The sequence below is a fragment of the Falco biarmicus genome, chromosome 9 (assembly GCF_023638135.1).
Source record: "Falco biarmicus isolate bFalBia1 chromosome 9, bFalBia1.pri, whole genome shotgun sequence".
NCBI classification, from domain to species: domain Eukaryota; kingdom Metazoa; phylum Chordata; class Aves; order Falconiformes; family Falconidae; genus Falco; species Falco biarmicus.
In genome coordinates, this window is record NC_079296.1 from 35,017,900 (window position 1) to 35,036,417 (window position 18,518).

The 18,518-nt window shown below is 37.3% G+C and overlaps 1 long non-coding RNA gene across 5 annotated transcripts in view; it reads right to left on the minus strand.

The window, feature by feature from the left end:
- The window catches only part of LOC130155634 (uncharacterized), a 345,033-nt gene that overhangs the window by 145,932 nt on the left and 180,583 nt on the right, over positions 1 to 18,518 (minus strand). For all 5 annotated transcript variants that reach the window (XR_008824132.1, XR_008824129.1, XR_008824130.1 and 2 more), the window contains 2 exons: positions 8,571 to 8,648; positions 2,872 to 3,006 (listed from right to left, as the gene is read on the minus strand). This is a non-coding gene — a long non-coding RNA (uncharacterized LOC130155634). The remainder of the gene's footprint in view (positions 1 to 2,871; positions 3,007 to 8,570; positions 8,649 to 18,518) is intronic.

Below are 18,518 nucleotides of genomic sequence, written 5' to 3' on the forward strand. Positions count from 1 at the left end.
AATTTGTCTACATCTGAGAACTTCGGAGGAAGGTTGGCTACCTTAGTGCAGACATTGTGTACCAGCGGTTTCACACATAGACACACATCAGATTGTCAATAAGAGAAGAAATTAAACCAAATACAGACAGTTTATGACAGGGCATACAACGCAACACAATGTCAAGGTTGAGGTACCTTTCTCCAGCTCTGATATCAAAGATGTGAAAACCATAAACCCCAAGCTGAAGCTGAGGAGATGCAGAAAATTTCACATTGTATCAGAGGAATTGGAAAAAGTTGTTTTTCTTGTTTGTCCTTTATGAAAGACTGGACTAAGTTAAGTTTTAAGTCCTTCTGTAAGATATTAGGACAGGGAGTCTGAAAGTTTATACTGTCAGTGCTAGTTCAGACTCTCTACTGCAAGACACCTTAATGAAAGAAATACCAGTTTCACACAACAGCTCCTAGTAGTTATGCTTCATAAATCTTTTTCACCATATCTCCTGCAAATTTACCTTCAGTACAATGAATGTTGGCAGAATGTAGGATATTTTATTCATGAAATTCTGACTTTCAAACACAAATGTCATACACCGATCTCCTCACAGGAAAAACATCCCCCCCGCCTCCTATAGCCACTGGGTAACAAGCGAGTATGTTGGGCTAGCCCACCTTGCAGTAGTTGTCTATATGCTTATAAAAGTAGGTGCTGTTCAAAATGGAGTATAGACACAGCACTCTCAACCTTTTGTCTGTCCACTCAGAAATACACAATGGGACACAGCTGAGGAAATGCTTCGAATTAAACCTTCTCCATATTGACCTACAGCTGTTATTACAAAACATCAGGAAAAGGTCTGAGACACCAGTTCCTCTCTGTCATTAGAATGGTAATGATCCTATAAAGCACATTTCAGGTAATGAACAGAAAACTATCATTGAGCAAGGGCCTCGGTGTGGCTTCCATGAAGCCTTCAGGCTGGTACAATCAAACTTACAGTTCAGAAATGAGTAAGCAACTAATCACAGGAATTAATATTTTGCAATATCTATGCATTATCTAAATTGATATTAGGTGTGATTAGAGATCAAATTGTATAAATGGCATATCCACTAACTAACAAAGCAGGAAAAGATAAATATAAATTTAAAAAAAATATTTGTAAGACACAGGTATTACAAAGAACAACAAAAGTGTTTGAAAGATTTTTATACTAAATGCCAATCTCTATCCATTGTAAAATAAATTCTCAAAGGTAAACTGATTGGCCAGTTTATTTAATAAAAAAAAAATAACATAATTGAATTGCATAACATACTAGATTTTCACCCTATCCAATTTTAAGATGACTAAAGACAGTGACTTCTATTTTCATTCTGTGTCCTTGTAATCTTGAAGAAATCAGAAGCACTTGTTACAGGACTGACTTAAACAATTTTTTAAAATGGGTTTGATTATGCATTCCCTGAAAATAAGTGGAAAAGTGTATCTGTATCTACTACTCCACGCAACCAGTCTATAATTACACAGGCAGTATTGTACATGCAGCATATGCAGTAATGCCCCCCAGGAAGCAAGCAAACTACATACCCTGCTCATACAACTGTGGACATGTAAAAAAAGAAAGGAAACAATTGTACAGAGAGACAGAGTTGAGAAATTTCAAAAATGAGGTGTTTATACATAGGCTTGTTTTAAGTGTAAATTATTGCAGTGTGCCACACTGAATGCCTGCCAATATTTACACCTGACTCACCTTCTATTCCCTGGCAAGAGGGAACACTAGATTAGAGAAAACTCAAGTAAAATTAAGAGATGATTAAGATGCAAAGCTGACAATAACCCAAAAAGTGGATGTCTCCTTACTTTAAAGGAACATGAAAAAACATTTTAGGATTTTACTACTATTCTCATTTCTTGAATGACTTAATTTGTTTGTAGATAAAACATTACTTGTTTTCAGTTCTGAAAACCAAACTCATCATTACCACAGAAACAGTACTATAGATGCAGTTTCCACAATCTACTGTCCCACTCAAATTTTCACCATAAACAGGCTAATAACACTGAAGCTTTGGGCTGTTCATAACGATCCATCCCTTCTGTTCTGAAATATTGCTGGGAAAACAGAATACACTGTCGTGCTCCCCTGACTCTGATACTTTGCTTTGGAAATGTAACAGCTACGAAATCATTCCATGAACACAAATATAAGGGGATTAAGATTGCACTGTTGCAGAAACACTCTTCTAGGCAAATAAAGGAAAGCTGTAACAGGCTGGCAGCAGTTGGGCAGATCACTCTGCCCTGTTTGCAACGATAGCAAGTAGTCCTGGCAGAGCAGCAAGGGCACTTTCTGGCTCACACACCCATAGTACCACTCTCCTAGCTGAACTCAAAGCGTAACAGTGTAATTTCTGAAGAAACAACTGGCCTACGCTACAGATTTCTACCAGCAAATCTATGTCAGCACAGGATGTGAAAACATCCTCTTACTTGCAATCCTCAAGGCATAAAAGTACCCATAGTGATTGAAGAACATCTCCGCTGCTTAAGCCAGTGTTTTCAAAGAGCTGGTATAATGACGCAAATACCACAGATCACGTGTTTCAGTTTATCACAGAATGCTTTGCAGCAACATGAAGAAAATTGATTGTTTCATTGGCAAAGTGAATACAGGAATATGAGTAATTAATGCAATTATATCAAAGACAAAAGTGGTTATGTCTTAGATGGTGATTAAAGGCACATCTGGGAGAGGGTAGCGTTTTTATAGTATATGCTGCACTTCACGAATGTGACAAACTAGAAAAGCGCAAATGCACATTGATGCCATTCAACCAGAAGGCCTATTTTAGCAGATAAAACCAACTCAACTAGAAAGCTTACCTTCAGTTAAGTGCTACTCTAACCAATAAGCCAATTTGAGGTCCATCTCTGGTTACTTCCACAAGGAATAAACTTGATGATAAACAAATCTCTCTGACACCAGCCAGTCCATGAAGGTCCAGAAATGCTGCTCCACTGAACAAAAAAAACAAATAAAAAAACAGTTATCAGGTTCCTTACGATTTCAAAGGTTGCTTCCTCAACAAGGTACTTGACAGCTCTCACGGGAGTTCTGCCAACCTCATCATCTCTCTCTGCCAGATTCTTCCTCCTCTCGTGTTTCTGATTATCCTCTTAAATCTGCAACCTAACAATGTCCTAGATCCCACGGGCAATCAACCCTCAGAGGAAAGATGTGTTGTTATTAACACAGCAGTTGCTCTTCTACTGTGTTGGTTGGATGCTTCTATTCCTCAGCCAGCTCACTGCTGAACAATTCTATTCTTCTCTCCTTTCAGCATGAATACATGGCACACTTCATGCCAGTTGGCATTAAAGTCTGTCCTGACATCAAAGTGATCTCACTTAGAGCTGTTAGTACCTTCAAAATTAATTATACTCTACTAGCTAAAGAAACACGGTGCACAAGGACAATAGTCCTGAAACCTTAACATTTCATACTCAATTGAATAAATTAAAGTGACTAACACCAAGCTAATGAAAAAATCCCACTAGCTAAGTGATGCAAACCAAACCAGCTCAAACCAAACAGACAAAACAAATGCCTACTCTGTGGTTTCTTTTCTTATCCCAGGTAAGCAGGGACCACAGGTTCAGCACACAAACACAAGTATCCACAACTGAGAGTGTCTATCTGATCCAGCTACTACTGGTTCCTGGTTTAAGACCAGCATCTCATTTTAATCTCTGATCACGATGACAACGTGTCAAAAATTAATTTCCACATCAGGCAACCAATTTCTCAAAAGAAATTTCAGAAGATGTATGTTCAGAATATTTCTCTTAATTTATTAATGCAAAAGCTGAAATCCATTTTCAACATTGTTACTTTAGTTTTGGTATCAAAATGAACAGAAGATGTGGAACAGGTCTGTGCATCTAGCTCGGTGTTAAACACATCATCTTAAGGGCAGCTTCTTCTGAACTAGCTAATTATTATGCAGCAGTTTGAATAGAGTTTTTATGGCACTGACTGCAGCAGGGACCTGCACAGCTTGCCTGTGTCTCTACAAATGGTTGACTGGATTGGTTGGGAATGCAAACACAGGTTAAAAAAAGACAGAAGAACATGCTAATCTGGTCCTAAAATGTAGCTGCTCTGTAATGTAGTCTTACAGTCCAGTATTTACTAATATAATTATGTCAGATGCTTTGCTCAGGACCAACTACTGCTCTTAAAAGGAATATGCACCAATATGGAGCAAAGCTGTAACGGATTTTAGTCACATCAAGAGACTTTTCCAGAGCAAGGAGTAAAGTTTTTACACTGTGGTTTGAGGAGGAACTGTTAGACAGTGGAACAGAACAGGGAAAAGACCTGAATACCAATTCTGCAGTCAGTCCTACCACTTGCTCTTTAAAGACGCAGTGTCTCAAACGGTGCGACATACCTGGTCTTCCTTAGTCTTTACCCCTTTCCTAATCTGCGATAGACAGTCCCTGGATTTTTTTTGCTGTTGTTTTCATTTTACTTCTGGGTTTTTTTGTTCATCAAGTAAAGCTAAGCATTCAAGTTTTGATTCTATCATAAACTGGCCTTATGTAATGTTTAAAAGCATTTCCATCATCTTTGAGCAACTCACTTTAATGAGAAGGCCTAGATAGATCCCTTCAAAGCTCTGGCTGACTATGGGGCACCAGCACATCACTACAAATCATGTCAAGTGCATTATGTACACAGGCAACCAGAACACCCACATACACCTTCTTCAGCATCAGGAAAATGCAAAGCATCACATGACAAACAATATATAGGAATATTAATTCTGATGTTTCTCTTGCAACACATGAAGGCTAGCACTGTAAAATGACTAACACCTGCCAGAACACACAATTTTCACAGGCAGGATTTAGGCTCAAAGCATGGGTATATGGGTGCAATAGACAGCAATCACCTCCACCTCTCAAATTTGACAGACCATACAGTCATAGAATTGTTTAAGACCCTTAAGATTACTGAGTCCAACTGTTAACCTAGCACTGCTAAGTCCACAACTAAAGCGTGTCCCTAAGCACCACATCTACACATCTTTTGAATACCTCCAGGGATATTGATTCCACCACCTCTCTGGGCAGCTTGTTTCAGTGTTTGACAATTCTTTTGGTGAAGAAATTTTTCCTAATATCCAGTCTAAACCTCCCCTGGCACAATTTGAAGCTATTTACTCTTGTCCTATTGCTTGTTACTTGGGAGCAGAGACTGACCCCCACACAGCTACAATGTCCTTTTGGGTAGTTGTAGAGAGCAATAAGGTCTCACCTCAGCCTCCTTTTCTCCAGGCTAAACAACCCCAGTTCCCTCAGCTGTTCATTTAATGCCTTATTTCTATTTGTGTGCTGAAGGTGGCTCATCCTCCCAACCTGACTTCAGGATGGACCAGCAGGTAACCCTGCAGAGTAGCACAAGATTCCCTCCAAAGCTGCAACCCCATAAAAATCTATTTCATGCCACCAGTATGCAGGCTTTGCTTGAAAATATCATTTCATATCAATTAGGTAACTGAAAAGAAATCAGACATCATCTTCATCCAGACTTGTCACAGCCACTATACACACACAATGTTAATTTTTTTGAGATCATTCCAGTCCAAAATAAGCTTGCAACTTAAAACATTACAGGAGAGGAGAAAGGCCATTCTAAATTATACTTAGCAACAACACATTGCAGTTAAAAAAACTCTGCAACATAAATTAATATTAAAGTTTCTGAACAAATATGCATCTTGACAAGAGCAACCATCACATAATTACAGAAGCAAATGGGATATATGCTCATTTCCTAAGTATTTGTATGCAAGTTGATACCAGTTGTACTTCAGAAACAAATAATTCATTTACAAGCTAATTTGAGCAATACAGTCTGCCAAATTAAGCCTGACGTTTGAAAAACCTAAGTTCTGCAGGAGGAAGCTAGTCCTCTAATTTCTTGCATGACTGGAGACACAAAATTAAGACAAAGTGTCGTTTTATTAAGGCTCAGAAAACACGCTTTTAAAACTAAGGTGGCTTTTAATTCCCTAGCTTCCACAGATTTTAGAAGCAAACAATTGTTTAAAATGTCTTAGTGGCGAGACTTAATGTGCTGAAGGCAATCTGTGTTAATGGTGTCTACTCCGGAATGGAATGAATTTTTCTCTCTCAGTGCGTTTAGCTTGGAAACAACCAACATCTCTGTCTCCAAGTTATTATTAGTATCTATAGGGATAAGAAATTATCAAGCTAGCTTAGACACCATCTTATTGAAATTTAAGACTATTTGTGTGCTCTAGGGAGTTTTGCTGTTGTCCTGAATAAGACAATTGTTAGAAACTGAAAAGGTACGAAACCATTCCTCCTCTACGCATTTCATGCATTGCTAAACTCTGTAAGAAAATGGACTCAGTATTGTGTGGCTGACAGATTTTCTTTTGTGTGGAAAAATCTGTGAATATTCTCATGACTAAAATGAGAAACTCCCAGGCTGAAAATTCCTGAATCAAACAGGTACTGTTATTACAATAATACCACCAAATACTGTACAACGGAAGGTACTAATAAGGCTTCCTAAGGTTTTGGAAAAACAATACAAGAAAACCTCCATTACATTCTGTATTTCCTCAACATAACACATTTCAGTAAATATGTATCTATTAGAATGACTAATTACCTTGAACTGATATTTTAAAATAATATTTAAGAAAATTTCTCTAGCTCTGTGACCTACGCAGGCAGCTAAAAACACATAACTCAAAAAATCACTACAGCTATATGAAAACATGTCTACAGAATGGTCTTTACATGAATGAAATGTTTTCTGAGAATGACTGCCTTTACTCAGTGTGGATTAAAAAACCTTTAAAAACTTAGCACATTTCGGTGCTACATTCATATAGAATTTTTCCATTTATTTATTTAGTACAGAGACAATCACTCAATTCATGCCTCTATTTATGACTGATTACAATAAATCTAACTTTTGCCTCTGTTACTTTTGCTTTCTTTGTGGTTCTCTTTCTTAATGCTACTTGACCATTTCAGCATTCTTTTAATTATATCATTTGTCTTTACCAAAGGTACAGTTCTATCAAAATCAAAATCCAGCTGAAAGCATCAACTTAGACATACAGATTTTGAGGCAATTCCTCATTCCACATGGTTACATGTTAGAACAAAAATGGCTACTGCTTTGGAATTTCAATGCTTCTTTCTATTGGAAGTGGAAAACTAAGTATCAAAACATTTATTTATTTGTTTATTTTTTCTGATTACTATTTCCCTGAACACAACTAATAACAGAACAAGACCACTGCTTTGTTCATTATTTCCAAACATCATCTCTGGGAAGAACCCAACATCAAAATATTCTGCCATCACATTCTTGGCATCTTACCATTTATGCTTATCTGGCTGTCTGTGGCTCCTTGCTGCCCTTTTTCCTTAGATTTCTGTTGCCTCTACAGACAGCCATTAGGATGCCATTACTCTTTTGGTGGCTTTTCTCTAGTACCACCATAATTTATAAGTAAAAGCGCTGATGCTGGCCAGCTGTACAAGGATCTGTGTTGACACAATGGTTCCCTTTGTTTCAATGTATTTTACAATTAAATAAACTGCCTGAACATTTTTTAGATTAATTTTAATCTTCAATGTCCATTAGTTACAACAGTGCTTCATCTGACCTCCCCTTCTATACATTTAGGGCATCTCATTATTTATTATACTTTCAGCAATCAATTTTAACAGTTCTTACTCACTTCTTTCCCTCTAAAGACAGTATAGTAGTTTGCAACAGACTGTTTTACCTTTTAAGTTCCCAACTTTATAAAGAAATAGAAGCTTATACCTTTAGGCTCATATGTGTGACAACAGGATCAATGTTTGATTTGCCATCTGCCTTTAGGACCCCTTATATAATTTCTTCAATTTATATTCATTACAGAACACCTGTCAAATCTGTTACCCAAATTATTCCATGCCCATGTTATAACCTCAAAACATGTGAAGCCACTACTTGTACAGTAAAACACAAGTCTTGTTTGAGAAAAAACACATAAAGGAGGATTGATTTTAATCTTGGAAATGTCAAACTTCTGCCTATAATGCTCAGCTACGTTTTTCTGAAACAGCAAAGTTCAAAAAGAGCCACGGACCTGACAGATCTCTGACACATCATGATAGATGTGACAGGTCTACTACTTTACTGCCAGAAATGTCCTCCAACAGAATAAGGCAATCAATGAAGAATAATAAATCTATCCCAGATCGTAGAACTATCTTTTGTATGTGCATAAGAGAAGAAACAATGCATTTTTTTTAATCTCTGGAAACTCCTATTTTAATAAACTGTTACACTAACTTTCTTTAATATTATACAATACCAGTTACACGGTTTATCTGTTCAATACTTTTCCCCCTACACTCTTAACATGCTTTTTGTTATTATTAAGCTAGTGGAGACAAAAAAACCCAAAACCACCAAACCAAACCAACAACAACAACAAGATTTAAAACATACTTTCCTGTTAACAGGTTTTTCTTACCTTTTTTTCTGGTCCCTCTGTCAGCCAGGAGAATGACAGCTACTCCAAATGTATCTGTTGAATTATGTCCCCATTATCCTAGAAGACATTGTTATTGATTAATACTGGATCAAAATTTTACCTTGAGTGCACAGTGTGAATACATTTCATTTTCCTTTTTTGAAAATTCCCATATTTGAGATAAATTACAGCAAGTCTGCAAAAGTTAATTTGACATTCATAAATCAAATCATTCTAGAGAAAAAATTGGTTTGATTTATAACTAATGCTTTTGAATGTATTCTAACACCTACCCTTCAAGCAACAACCTTGACTTCAACAACCAAGAGAATATACTTGGAAATATGTATTTTCTGAAGCTATTTGACTACAATACTAACAAAACAAGCACAACTATGTCAGCTCAAACACAGTGATTTAAAATACTATTTTTATTTTATGGCAACATGAGTACATTTAACATTTTCAGTAAGTAGGCTCAATAAATTTAAAAAATATTGCATGAATAGATTGATGTTTGTACTTGTGTATGATTTCAAAAATACACCTATGCATCACTGTCATAGTTATATTTCTTCCATTAATTTACACCTTTATAAGCACACAAATAATATTTAATGTTCTAAACAACCAAGACAGTTTGAATTAAGCAAAACCCATACACACAGAACAAGCAGATACATGACTAAAGCTCACAAAGTTTTGAAACTGTGAAATTGATGATTTCAGGATATCCCGGGCTAAAGAACTTCTATTTATTCACACACAACCACAATCATTTAGCTTTTATTAGACTGCAGTTCCAAAGAAAAACAAAGCAATATGACAGAGTGGGAACATTATGGCACTCTTACACTTCTGTCTCCTGAAATGCAATAGCTGCAATTAGGAAGATGCTGAGTAGCACCTGTGTAAGAAACAAGAAGCAGGTTTTGCTTTGCTTTTTTCATAAACATTAAACAAACAAGTATATATACAAGACACCTCAGTCAGACACACACCTGCAACACACCAAAAGCGTCTGTGGAAACCTAGATAACATAAGGCTCCTATATTTAATTAATATCTTACTCTTAGAGGGTATTTCTTCACTAAGTGTCAAGGGTTAAATAGATGCAGTGCGAGGCGAGCAAATATATTTGCATCTTTATCAGCCCAAGCTTGATATCATACTGCATGTTCCCAGTTACTCCCTCACACCCACACGCGCCTCACATTACAAGGCGTCACCTGGGTCCAGGATCAAAGGAAAAAACAGCTTCAGCAGCTCATCACACACCAGCTTCCCCTTGCCTCACTCTCAGAGGTTCTCTATCTCTCCTCCAGCAGGGGCAGCCCAAAGCTTCCCCCACCCTAGCACCCTCACACACGCCATTCCCGCCCCTCTCCTCTCCCCCTCAGGGCTGAGGCAGCACCCCCGGCCCTCACACAGGCAGCAGAGGGGGGGCCACATGTTCTGATTGGACTGCCTTGCCAAAAGGCACTCCCTGGTTGGCTGCTGGGGGGGACCTCAACTCAGTCACACCCCCAGTGATTCCTGATCATTCCAGAATGTTCTGGATCACTCCTTCACCTTCAATCTCCTCCCTCTTCCCACAGAAATGAACCCCTGAGCATGTTGTTTTCCTTTTAAAAGGTGAAATTACTAACAGGCCGATAAGCCTGCTGGAAAAGAAACAAACTTTGCCTGAAAAATGTTCTGATTGCAGATTAATAGGCAGCCACCCCTCACAACGGCCTTTCTTTTGTCGCCTGAGCTCTGCTCAAAATGGATTCACCTGAAAACCAGGAAGAAAAAGTTGTCTGCCCTGCAAACGCACAGCCTACTAGCAGGAAACCACAGCAAAGCACACCTCCACTTACAGGTAAGGGAAGAACCTGCAGCACAGTTTTCACTACCTCGCAGGCACTGCCAGCAATGTAGCAACACCTTGCAAATCTCAGCCACCCCACCTGGCACCAGCCCTCCCTCCTCAGACCCCACCTCAGAGCAGAGGACTTTGCTGTGAGGAAATGGTTACATGCAGCAAGGCAAGCAATGTGTATTGTTGGCTCCTGATGGCATTTTGTTTTAATACATTGCTACAATGGGTAGATAGCTTGCTGCTTCCATATAGTCCATCTACGAGCAAAGGGGAATATGAAACATCAAGTTCAGAAAGTAAGAACAAAAAGCAGGTTTCATAATTGTGTGCATGAATGCAAAGAAATCTCACAAAATAAGTTGTAGTTTTCTGTGTTGCCTTGTTATCCCCAACAGCCTTCTAGCTAGATATTTCTTTCATACAGGTTTCATTCTCATAGCTCCTGTAAAAGGTAGCAAAGTATCATGTTTTCATACTCCACATGAGGAAACTTACGTACAGCAAGAATATGATACACTTTGAAAGTAGTACAAAATACTCCCATAACACTCACTTTAATCTGTGTATCTCATAGCTATTTCTAGCAAGCACAGTTTGTTTTTTGCAAGTGAAAACAACAATACAGTATGCGAGGATAAAAAATTAGTAGGAGCTGTGCACCATTTCTTTGTAGTTGTGTTTATTATAAATATTATATATATCATAAAATTATAAATTAAATAAAAATATTAAGATGTGCAGAGGGAAGAGACAAAGGGTAATACAGACTCTGGTACTTCTCTTCAAGCTTGTGCAGTATTTTCTCTGAGATCAGCCAAATGCCCTGAAAATACCTAATCCGTGTAGGTAACATTTCATTTCTAAACAATAACTCTAAAAAAATATTTAAGATTTTCATTTTCTTCCTATTAGCTTAAACGACATTTGGAATCTACTTTACTTGGTAACAATAGTAAATAAAGTATTTTACATTAATATAATGAAGTTGCTTACTATGCCTGAAGCTGGTTTTAAATTTATCATAACCAGTATAACAGTTCACCTAATCATCTCTAATTTTAATGTCATCTTTTTAATTTGATACAAACATAAATTTTAAACAAAGGTTAAGTAGATAGGAAGACTAGAATTGGTACAACTCTTGCAGCATCATGGCAGTTTTTTCTTATTTTGCCATCAATAATACCAGTAAAACCACACTTTCCAAACTTTATGCTAAGAGCTGCTCATCCCTGTTAGGAAAATCACTATGTTGCTCCTCTCATGTAAAAAAAAATAAAAATAGATGAATATTAATAAACAGAAGTCAGTTGAAACATAATCTGTTTCATCATGGATTTCTTCTTATTCTTTGTCTTGCAATCAAAACCAACAAAGAATCATATAGCCACTGTACCCTGGTAGTGGATGCAGTAAAGAGTTGTATATCCATTGTAAACCAATGGTTGTGGATTAATATATATCATTCAGTCTTAACTGAACAAATCTTCGAAAGTACAAGCTTTGTTCACTTTACGGGAGAATTGTGCTTTAGCAGAGTGCTGGTTTTGCACATTTCCCTTATATTGTTGGAACTCTGAATTGCTACCTTTGTTTCTTCAAAGTAGCTGCATTTTAAAATAATACAGTTTTCCACATATGGTATTATCTCTAATCACACTGCACATTATCTTGCGGGGTGGGGGGTGGGGAGTAAGCCGAGGGGGCCGGCACAGGAATCCATCAACAGCCTATCTCTGGCTAACTGTGTTACCAGTATTCTGCCGAGCACAATATTACATACTGCCAGTAAAGGCATAACAAAAACCCCAAAATGAACATTGATGCATTAATGGTGAGACGCTGCACTTGCTGCAAATTATTAATAGGAAAAATATAAGCGTAGAGCAAGTTGTGATCATGATAACCTAGACTTCAAGACTCCTGGAGAGCTTCAAGGTTTCTCAAGTAGGTACCTGGGCACACGCCTAGAGATGTAAGCAGCAACACTGCCTCCTCCACAGATCACCCCGTCTTGCTGATAAAGACAGAACAATGCTCAGGTTGAAACAGAATGACTCAAGCTAGCTTGCTTCCTTGTTGCGGGTATTAAAGGGCTGGAAGGGATTTCCCTTAAGAAATGTGAAGGAAATAAAACCACAGGAATATAACAAGTTTAACTAATACAGGCACACATGTCTGGGAGTTGTACCATCATCCCAAGACATAGACAGGGGGCTAATCTGCAAACCTGGGTAAAACATAGAGTCGGTTGGCAGAATTATATTAGGAAAAATAGACCATGGAAGAAACTATATGAAAACACACTATTATACAAAATCATTCATTTTGAATTGCCATTCTAATTCAAAAAACCTATAAAGGCTTACAAGATCTAGCTTTCAGGAATAAGATTCTTAACTATATTATCTTGATTAGGCAAGATTTCTTTAAAATCTTTCATTTATTATCAGTATAACCTAGATTTTCCAACTTGCTCACTGATCACAAGTGTTCTTAACAGAGAAAAAAGGAATAGTTGTTACCTTCAGGAGGAAATGAGCTGGGCAGTTTCAGTTGAGGCATGGACTTTCAGGGATCAAAGAGAATAAGTCAAATACCAAAGAAAAGGGAAAATGGCAGTTATCTTAAGGTAAGCATATTTTCTCCATGCAATCCTCAATGTGACAGTAGAATACTGAAATAGCAACATTAACTACGCATTAAGTCATAGGAAGGATCTTTCATTACATTTTAGTCAAGGCAGAAGCCTCCTATTCCCATCAGTCACATTCCATTCATGTGGGCTGTCACCCTGATCTCTAACCCTGGACCAGGTACCTTTACTACTAAGAAGTGGATTTATTGTTCCATATAAAGAACAAGTGACACCTGAAGAGAAATCAGTCCTGTGAGTGCACTGCTGTTTTCTGCTGGCATCATTATCTAAGACTGTTACCATAGCTTGTTGCATAGCAGATCCCTGCTTTCTGGCTTCCTTGATCTTCTCTGGTTATCTACTTTCAGCTCCACAAGACACAGGAGCAGGAAGTTCCTGCTCTTCAGTGGGTCTCAAATAGCATACCTTGTGTTTCATCACAGCTCACCTACAGAACAGTTGCATCAGACTCTCTCAGTAAAGCGCTCTTTGCCAGCTGATTTTGCTGATCAAGGGTTCCCTTCATGAAAGGATAGCCTATCTTTGAACAACTAAGACAGACAGATATCTTGCACATTCTTTATTGATGTTTTTCAGCACGGTGCAAAACCCTTTTTTTAACCCTTTTTAAACCTCTATTTTTAACCCTTACTGTATAACAGAAACATGAGCTACTATCTTCTAGCCACCTGATGATCTACTGACTTCATTTCTGCACATAAGCTGTAGCAATTACAAAACCAAAGTAACAGAAATATCTGATTTTATGCACTAATAGAAAGAACACAACGCCCTTTCCCACATTCCAGCTGAGCAATTTTTCTCTGATGTCTTTTTTTAAACATCAGAGAGTTGATGATCAAATGTGTTTATGGCAGCAGAAGAAAGGTTTTGGCCCACATTGACTGCTAGTTGTCTTCTGATGAACAGCGAAAGCTTTGAGCCCTCTAACATCCAGAAATTAATACAGTTTTAGGTTGCTCAGATATCATAATACTAACAAGAGAATGAGATATAAGTAATGGTAAAATCTTCATGATATCACTCTCTTTGAAATGCTGCATTCTCACTCTGACATACTTTATTTTCAATGTACTCTGATTTAAAGTTTTAAAAAAAGAACAAACTAAAGTGAATCTAAAGCAAATGCTATCTTTTTCCCTTTTTTTTTTTTTTTTCCAGTAATAGTTATAGGCTTTCTTCATAGAATCACAGAATCATAAAATATTCTGGGTTGCTGGTCCCGCCCCTGACCCAACACAGGGCAACCTAAAAGTTAAACCATCATCATGACTATAGCTCCTCTTGCTACGCTTCACCTATTGAGACTCTAAAGGTTGCTAAGATCCAGCTCTTTAAAATGTGTCCTAACAATTCCAGCAGAACTGACATTCTGACCTTCAACTCTAATTTGTTTGCAACAGACATGGCTGTGTTAAGATAAATTTAAAAAAAAACACCCACATTTGCACTGCTATTTTCTAAAACAAATATAATGGTAGAAATCATCCCTTCTACTGAATATATATATAATGAGATCCAAACCATATTAAAATGTTCTCCTCTTCAAAGTTTTTAAGAAAGGTGTATCTTCCATGGTGACACCCCTTGTGTGCCCCCCCCCCCCAAAAAAAAAACCCCAAACAAACAAAAACCAAACCCCCAAAAACCCCCACCCCAAACTACATTAGTAAATGCTAAACTGATTCTAATCAGCTGCAGAACAGATGCCTCCATTTCATTATGTGGTCTGGTGAAAAGCAGAGTAACCGAAAAACAATTTTGAATTAAAAGCAAAAGTTTTCTTATTAAACTAGGGCAAACGAGATCCAAAAAAGTTTGTGTAATTTTCATAGTTGTAATTAATTTTAGGTGCAAAATAAAATTAACATTTTGCACTAAAACCATCTGAGAACTTACAGTGCAGGTAGTGTTGGGATCTTGGGATCAACTTACTTTGTTTTAGCTATTGCCATTGCTTACCAGTGTAAAGTCATCTAAGTCAGTATTTAAAAATAAACTAATCACCTACTAATTCAAGACCATAAATGTTGAAGCTTTTTTCCTAATAAGATTAAAATATAGTTTACTCTAGGTCAGCCATGTTCTAGAGAAAAATGTATTTGTTTATAGCTACAAATAAGAACATTAAAGCCTTGTAGGAAATAAAATGGTGTAAGAATCAAAACCAGCACTCTCCCCAGACCAATGACACTTCACAGAGATTAGTACAGAGCTCCTTTTAACTTTTTTGAAGTGTCTACTTAAACTAGTGAGATTCTGAAACATTTTGCAAATCATTGAAAGATGAGTACAGCTAAAACCCAGCAGACTTCTTTCGCCCATTGTTCTTAGATCTGTGAACAACACGTTATTCAGAATGGCCTAAGAGAAGTGACATTGTAAGAGGTGACAAGGAAGAGAGACATCTTTCAATAAAAAAAAAAAATCACTGCACATTAATTAAAAAAAAAAAACAAAACCCTTTTACATCCTTTAAGCACAGCTTATATGGTTTCCCTTTCATAAGAAAGATAAATATTGCTTGTATAGAAAAAACAAATCTTGGTAGAGCAAGGGCAGTGACAGAACAGTTCTCTCTCAAAATGTCCAAAAATATACATATCCACACATGAAATAGCCACCTCTTGAGCAGTAAATAAAAATTATCCCTTCCCTGGGTATGAAATACAGCACACTAAGTAATTTAAACTCCCAAACAGTAATTACACAATATTGAAAGCAGGACCTGTCAACCCTAAAGATGCAGAGATGACCCCTGGGTGCTGATGCTTCCACTTACCACACTGCAAACTGGAGAACTAGCACCTACTTTAAATAAAGATTCTGTGATGCATGTCCCTGACGTATGGTGGCTTTATAAATAATTTCCAGTATCTTGAGCTTGAAATGATTGGGAGCCAAGACAATTTCCAAGAGCGTGCTGAAATCACCTGAGGAAATCGTTACAGTTCCTGCTTGCTCTGCTCAGGCAAGAATTAATTCTGTTGCTCCTAGCACGTCAAAAGCACCTGGAAGAGGGATTCCCAAACTGCATTAGCCAGTGCCGTGTTAGACAAATATGAAGTTCAACATTATACACAGGACACTGCAAGGTCACAGGCAGGCAAAATAAATACTGGCAGCGCCCAACACTGTCGCTGCAGACGCCGGTACTAAGCAAGAACACTTAAAAACACACTCCTGTGTAGCTAATAAACATTTCCAAAGAAAGCACAGCACAGCTGTTTATAACTTTCTCCCATATTAGGCAAGATTCTCTTGTCTGAAACCCTATGTTTCTTCTGATAGTTTCATCATTCTTGCACCTCACTATAGTAGTAACAGATCCAGGATACAGTAAGTGGCCAGGGATTGATTTTCTGCACTCTTTTTCCCAGTATTACATATATCTGACCATATAATCAAGGGAGTTCATCATCAGGACAAGATCTGGTGACAGAGAGCGATGCCCATCTGGAAAGGCCAAGAATCACCTTAGTATGGGCTGAGCAGTGGGGCCCTTCAGTGGATCTCTACCCGAAACATTCTGGGAGACAGACAAATCCATGGGTCAGATGGCTAAAAAGCCCCTTGAATCTTGTATATTTCTGCCCTTGGCAGAAAAGTGTGTGTGTTGGTGCTGTGTTCTAGGAAAGGAATGTCTCAAAGCTCTTCTGTTTTCCATTAAGTTCCTTTAAGTACTGGATCTAGCAGTGTCTTCAAACTGGTCACTACCATCTTTCTTCTTTGCTCTTCATAACAATCTCTATTTATCTCATGTATTCAGACACAATACAATCAGAAAGTAAACTATAATATACATAATGGTCATGAAAAATAAGTACAGCTATCAGTCTCTACTGTAAAAAAAAAAATATGGCAGAGATAAAAAATAAGTCTAGCAGCATGTCTCTTGTCAGACTACCTTAAAAATGTTAAAGATCAAGTCTGTCATAAGGTTGACTGAAGGTATTTGTAAAACTCACTATTATACATATTGATTTTAGGAAACATACTGTACTGCATGCCCATGTATCCAATCAAGCCATTTCAAAAGCATCTTCTTCACAGCTTTTCATATCTAGCCCATACAAAGAATATATATTCCTTTAAGTGGAAATGATTCCCAAATCATACATTTCTAACTGATTTATGTTTTAAGCAGCATATAAAAATCTTGACAGGAAGCTCAAGGTAGAGTATTTCTACCTTGCTCTCACACTGCTTTAAAAAAGGAAAAACCACCCTAAAAAGGGCACTAAATGTCTGAATTCCTGTAACAGGGAGTCCCAATATTAAAAGATTGCAAGGACTAAAGAAAGGCATTGATGTGGTGATAAAGTTTTTGGGGGGTTTGGGTTTTTTTTAAAGCACACAAAATTACTTGGAAGTGTATACTGAAATAAAGTTAACAGACAGGCTGATCTCACCGGCCACCACCATCTATGAAATCAGTATGTTCCATTGCTCACAATCAAATAATATGAATAACTACAAAAATTATTTTGAGAATAGATGAAGGGAAGTCAGTTTAGCCATCATGGCTAAAAGAGGCAATTTTGATTTTCAAAGTTGCATTAACGTGCTTACATACTAACATCACAGGGGGAAAGAAAAGCAGCCACCCAAGCTTGCATTAGGGAAATAATTTAGTCTTTTTCTTATTTTTTTTAAAAGGAATGTACTTCCTGACCACTTCCTACAACATATGTTTTTCAGCATTAGCCACACCTGCAGCCAAAGACAAGTAGTTAAAGTAAATCACAATGACTCAAACACAGCAACTTATCTTCTCCAAGCTAATTAAAGGGTTTTTCCTCTGTGCCTGAAGCTATCTAATCATGCAACAAGTATTACCCCATCAATTAGAGATGACTTTCTGGAATTAGATTTGCAGCATGCTGCAGACTGAATTTAGTATCTGACTTTTTAATTATAATAGGTAGATGCAAATCTTCCTAAGTTTTCAACATTAAAAAAAAAAATGATGAAAGGAAGAAGCTAACATGATTATAGATATGGTCCTAAAATCAAATACTTGGACAAAACCACTCAAAGATCCTGAAGGTCCATATAATGTTTGAGGCATAATTATAAATCATTGAAAATGACAGGTATAAATTTAGTTGTAAATTTATAGATCTAAACAGCGTTTTGTTTACTGCCTCACAACGTATCAGTTCCTCCAGCAGAGTAAGTGAATAATGAAATCTAATTATGGCTACAGAAGTGAATACTTACCCTACTGCTCTCAAGAAACTTAGCTGTTACCCATCATAAAAAGCTCCCACCCCTTCTGAAGACTTGCAGAAGTAATTTCCAACTGTTCTCATTCCCACTAAGTTAAAACTAAACTAGCTGCAACAAAGGTCATTCATAAACAGACAAGCCAAAAAGAGAGGAAGCAGGAAGGATCATTGGAGAAGCTTATACTAGCCAAAA